Source organism: Lontra canadensis, unplaced genomic scaffold (assembly GCF_010015895.1).
Source record: "Lontra canadensis isolate GAN:19392208 unplaced genomic scaffold, GSC_riverotter_1.0 scaffold47, whole genome shotgun sequence".
NCBI classification, from domain to species: Eukaryota; Metazoa; Chordata; class Mammalia; order Carnivora; family Mustelidae; genus Lontra; species Lontra canadensis.
In genome coordinates, this window is record NW_022631041.1 from 15,416,442 (window position 1) to 15,422,786 (window position 6,345).

Here is a 6,345-nt window from a genome sequence, read left to right on the forward strand (position 1 = left end):
TCTCTGCTTCCACTATTGTCCTTACATATTCTGCTCCTTATTGGATAGCGAGAGCGATTTGCTCCAGTATGAGTTAGGGCACTTTGCTCCTCTGATACCTTCCAACTGACTCCCATCTAATTCAGAGGAAATGCCCAAGTCCTTGGAGAATAGGTTTTCTGCTCTATGCAGCCATATTGTAAAGGCAGTAGGCACACTCCTACTTTATGGCCCTTGGGCTGCTGTTCCCTCTTCCAGAATGCTTTTTCCTCAGTAGTCACTAGGCTTGTTTCCTCATCTTATGTTTGTTCAAATAGTCATTTTCCTAGTATGGCCTTCTTTAAATAACATTTAAAATCATAATCCCCCTGCCCCTCTTCCTTGTTGCTTTATTATTTTTTTGTAGGATTTATCCTTCTAACATTCTCTATAATTGAGTTAGGTATGTTTTGTTTTGTTTTGCTTTTTTTTTTTTTTTTTTACTACTTATCTCCCTCTCTCTCCATTATAATACCAGTTGCCAGAATGCAAAGCCATTTATTAGTTTTGTTCACTACTCTATTCCCAGTGCATAATATAATGCCTGGTCTATAGCTGACATTTGGTAAATATTGTCTGAATGCATGAATAAAAGTTATCTTCCTGGAAAGAAGGACTTATGTTTCTTTTCTTTTTTTTTTTTTTTAAGATTTTATTTATTCATTTGACAGACAGAGATCACAAGTAGGCAGAGAGAGGCAGGCAGAGAGAGAGAGGAGGAAGCAGGCTCCCCACGGAGCAGAGAGCCCGATGTGGGGCTCGATCCCAGGACACTGGGATCATGACCTGAGCCGAAGGCAGAGGCTTTAACCCACTGAGCCACCCAGGCGCCCCAGGACTTATGTTTCTTATAGAGAAACAATATTAGCTATATCAGCAAACTGGCTAGCCCAGTGGACTGATGTAAGCCCTAGAGTGGTAGACAAAATAAAACATCCTTTATGGAGACCCGACCCCAGATTCAGTCCTGCAAGCCGTATAGGGGAACTTCCTGCCTCTACCTCCACTCCCAGCAGGAAATCATTATGTGACTAACACATTTTCATCAGATTTCTGCTGATTTACCCTAAAGCTTATGTGAGAATGATGTGCACTACCAAGAAATGGAATTCCAGCCTCCAGCTACTATCCATGAGAATGAAATGAAGGGGAAACGTCGCCGACGCATCATGCCAATCTGAAAACTTCAAAGTTTTCAGATTACAACAGAGTTGCTGAACAATTAAAGAATAACTTACGACACAAGAATTACCTGGAACAAGTGTCCCTGAGGTAGCTAGAGAAGCTACTCAGTTTTTTACAAGGTTACTTGTGGAGACAAAGTTCAGCAGAAACGATAAAACAAATTCAATAGGGAATAAGAACTGATCCTGAGGAAGCCCTGAACAAACTAGATGAAAAGGAACTTGCTAAAGAAAGAGCATCGTGGGTGAACGTTTTGCGAAAAATCAGAAGAGGGATGATCCAAATTGCATTAATGATATTGAAGTTGAGCTCCTACAGGATGAACAACTGCAGTCTTGTGGCTGGGACACAGTCAGCTGATGAGTTCTGATATCAAAATCTCAAAGACTTGATTGTGCTAGCAGAAAAAGTTAAAAAATAGAGCTGCCCTAAGACCCAACATTTGCATTACTGGACATTTACCCCAAAGATATGGAAGCAGTGAAAAGAAGGGCCACATGCACCCCAGTGTTCATAGCAGCAATGTCCCCAATAGCCAAACGATAGAAAGAGCCGAGATGCCCTTCAATAGACAAACAGATAAAGAAGATATGATCCATATACACAATGGAATATTATTCAGCCATCAGAAAGGATGAATACCCAACTTTTGCATCAACATGGTTGGGACTGGAGGAGATTATGCTGAGTGAAATAAGTCAAGCAGAGAAAGACAATTATATGGTTTCACTTATTTGTGGAACATAAGGAATAGCATGGAGGACATTAGGAGAAGAAAGGGAAAAATGAGGGGGGATGGAAATCAGAGTGGGAGATGAACCATGAGAGACTATGGACTCTGGGAAACTGAGGGTTTCAGATGGGTGAGCCTGGTGATGGGTATTAAGGAGGGCACGTCTTGCGTGGAGCACTGGGTGTTATACACAAATAATGAATCATGGAACGCTACATCAAAAACTAATGATGTACTGTATGGTGACTAATAATTTTTTAAAAATCCATGTTTATACAAAGGATGTATAAATACTGTTCTAGAAAAATCTCTAAAGAACATTAAATATACATGTTGGGTCAAGTTTGGATTAACTGTTACTTTTCAAAGTGAGGACAGGTAGAGTGTCTACTAGGTGGATGCATGAGGAATACATGAAACCAGAATATAAGAATGTGCCTTTAAGGAACTTATAATCTAATTGGAAGATAGCTCAAAAACTTGTGAAAAGCTAATTAACAGAATTAGGCAGCAAAAAGATTAGAGCCAAATGCTTGATAAAGGTTAAAAAGGGTCAGTGCCTAGATGACCATAGGGTAGAATAGTCAGGAAAGACTTTGTCCTTTAATAGAGAGATGGCACTTTGCCTGGCCCTTGAAATGTTTGGATAGAAGTGTGTATAGAATTCCAGATAAGAGAAACTAAGAGGGGAAAAAAAGGGAGGGGGGAGGGTAGTGGGAACAGAGAGAGGGATTAGAATATTTGAGGAACAATAAGAAATTATAGTTTGGTCAGATTGGAGGGCATATATGGTTCCTAAGGGATTATCCTGTGTGCATTATGTCTTTATATGTATTTAACTATGGAGTGGGAGAGCAGCCCTACAGAATGCCCTGTAGCTGCAAGTAGATGTCATTTGATGGACAGCAAGGGAACTCTGCTGCTCCAAGTCAGGAAACCGGTACTAAAGATATTCTGAAACCCTGAAGCTCTTCCCATAAATAAAGATGTTTGTAAAATGGGAAATGTAGCCAAAATGAATGAATAATAGGCACTGTCAGTTTAGGCCTATTCGTGAATTTGGATCTACAAAGAGATCTTCGTTGAACCAGTTAGGTTATGTGTGTACAGATAACATCTTTCTTCTTATTAGAATATTGTTTAATTGGCAGATATTCTATGTTTTCAGCTAGGAGATTAATACTCATTAAATAAAACTAAATATTATTCATTCTTTCAAAAAAAGAAGATGTCCTTTATAGCTACTACCCATTCCAGGTTACCTACCTTGCAATACTTGGATTTTAGGAATGAAGGTTGTTCACACAGGCAGATTTTTTTCTAGACATCAATCCTTGACAGGATTGATTGATTGATTGATTGATTTTAAGATTGTATTTATTTGAGAGAGAATGAGTGCAGGTGAGGGGAAGCAGGAGAGGGAGAAGCAGACTGCCCACTGAGCAGGGAGCCTGAAGCACAGCTCCATCCTGGAATCCTGGGATCATGACCTGAGCCAAAAGCAGACGCTTAACAGGCTGAGCCACCCAGGAGCCCCTGACAGGATTTCATGCAGAATTAGGGATTTGCCTTTCCACAGAGGTGTCACATGATACATGGTCCTAGATGAAGTATGTCTTTGTTCAAATAAATGAAGGAAACTGAAGTTCCTGTTCTCCAGGTGTTTATTTCTACACTTCCTGTGAATTTTTTTTTTTTTTTTTTGGCTGTAGCCCAGATGACCTTGCATTGACTTTCTGGTTCTAACTGATACCATTTTAGAGCAAGGATATGGAAGTGTTGACAGAACACAAGGGGCAAGCAGTGTGCCCATGTGTGACCAGGCTCTGGGAGGCTGGTGAGGGCAGGATGCAGAGTGCTGTCCTCTCTCCCTACTCTGTTGCTATCTCGGAGGGGATCGCTGGCTTCCTTGTCTAGTGAAGATTCCCCACAGGCTGAATCTGTCAAAACCAGATATTCTCCCCAACCCAGGCTGGAGGCTCCTTCCTCATACTCTGAGGCTGGCCCAGAAAGGGCCAGCCTCAGAGTATGAGGGCCAGAAAGGGCCCGCTTGTAGAAGAACAAAAGATAGTGATTTGAATTTCCCTGATGGCTAATGATGTTGAACATTTTTTCATGTGTCTGTTAAGACATTTGTATGTCTTCTTTTGAGAAGTGTCTGCTCATGTCTTCTGCACATTTTTTGACTTGATTATTTGTTTTATGGGTGTTGAGTTTGAGAAGTTCTTTCGGGATCTTGGAAAGCAGCCCTTTATCTGTAGTGTCATTTGCAAATATCTCCTCGCATTCCTTGGTTTGCCTCTTTGTTTTGTTGATTGTTTCCATTGCTGTGCAAAATGTTTTTATCTTGATGAAGTTCCAAAAGTTCATTTTTGCTTTTGTTTTCCTTGCTTTTGGAGACATCTTGAAAGAAGTTGCGGTGGCCGATGTTGAAGAGGTTACTATGTATGTTTTCCTCTAGGATTTTGATGGATTCCTGTCTTATATTGAGGTCTTTCATCCATTTAGAGTTTATCTTTGTGTATAGTGTAAGAGAATGGTCAAGGTTCATTCTTCTGGATATAGCTGTCCAATTTTTCCAGTAACATTCATTGTCTTTTTTCCATTGGATATTTTTTTCCTGCTTTGTTGAAGATTAGTTGACCACAGAGTTGAGGGTCCACATCTGGGCTTTATTCTGTTCCACTGGTTTATGTGTCTGTTTTTGTGCCAGTACCATGCTGTTTTGGTGATCACAGCTTTGTAATATAGCTTGAAATCAGGCAATGTGATGCCCCCAGCTTTGTTTTTCTTTTTTAACAATTCTTTGGCAATTTGGGATCTTTCCTGGCTCCATACAAATTTTAGGCTTATTTGTTACACCACTTTGAAAAATGCCATTGGTATTTTAATCAGGATGGCTTTGAAAGTGTAGATTGCTCTGGGCAGCATAGACATTTTAACAATGTTTATTCTTCTGATCCATGAGCATGGAATGTTTTTCCATCTTTTTGTGCCTTCAATTTCTTTCATGAGTGTTCTGTAGTTCCTCAATTATATATCCTTTACTTCTGGGGTGCCTGGGTGGCTCAGTGGATTAAAGTCTCTGCCTTTGGCTCAGGTCATGATCTCAGGGTCTTGGGATCGAGGCCGGCATCGGGAATCTCTGCTCAGCAGGGAGCCTGCTTCCTCCTCTCTGCCTGCCTCTCTGCCTTCTTGTGATCTCACTTTCTGTCAAATAAATAAATAAAATCTTTAAAAATAAATAAATAAATAAATAAATCCTTTACTTTGGTTAGGTTTATTCCAAGATATCTTGTGGGTTTTGGTGCTATTGTAAATGGAATCAATTCCCTAATTTCTCTTTCTACAGTTACATTGTTAGTGTATAGGAAAACAACTGATTTCTGTGCATTGATTTTGTATCCTGCCACATTACTGAATTGCTGTCTGAGTTCTAGTAATTTGGGGGTGGAGTCTTTTGGATTTTCCACATAAAGTATCATGTCATCTGTGAAGAGAGAGGTTAAGTGGAATAAGTAGAGAAAGACAATTATCATATGGTTTCACTTATATGTGGAATCTAAGGAATAGTATGGAGGACATTAGAAGGAAGGGAAAAATGAAGGAGGTGGAATCAGAGGGGGAGATGAACCATGAGAAACTGTGGACTCTGGGAAACAAACTGAAAGCTTCAGAGGGGAGAGGGTGGGGAGGATGGGTGAGCCTGGTGTTGGGTATTAAGGAGGGCATGTATTGCATGGAGCACTGGGTGTTATACACAAACAATGAATCATGGAACACTACATCAAGAACTAATGATGTACTGTATAGTGACTAACATAACATATAATTTAAAAAAAAGAAATTTAAGTAACCAAGGTAACTTCATTTGAAAGTAAACCTATAGGTATTTTAAAACAAACAAACAAATAAACAAAAAAGATAGGGGAAGTGCTGCCCATCCCTGAAGTTGGGAGTGGCCTAGTGAGTCAAGGTTCACAGCCTCCAGGTAGGTGTGGAGTGACAGTGACAACAGTTGACCTGGTCTTAAGCAGGCTTTGCCTGTTTGGGTGGATGTTTGCATAAACGACTGATTTGAAACGGTGCTATAGGGCTCAGCCTGGGACAGACTTGCTAACTGGGTCAGGTCAAATTGGAAGACATTGTCAGTCACTGATTACCTAGTTTATCCTGTGAGTGCCCAGAGCACTTTCCTCATAGTCTTGCCAATCTTGGTATTCACTTTTTCCTCACCAGCTGGTATGATCAGGGGCAACCTGGAACAAAGCAATAAGGATTCAACCCGAGCAGCAGCCCTATTATAACAGACTGAACTTCTTCTTCCCAAAATCCAATGTTCTTTTCTTGTACTTGCTAGTTTGGGTCCATAAAGTTTAACTTGGGATAATTTTATCTCCCTTTTTTTC

The 6,345-nt window shown here is 40.3% G+C and overlaps 1 pseudogene; it reads left to right on the forward strand.

The window, feature by feature from the left end:
- The first annotated feature begins 973 nt into the window (after positions 1 to 973).
- LOC116876735 lies at positions 974 to 1,573 on the forward strand (annotated as a pseudogene).
- Positions 1,574 to 6,345: the final 4,772 nt, after the last annotated feature.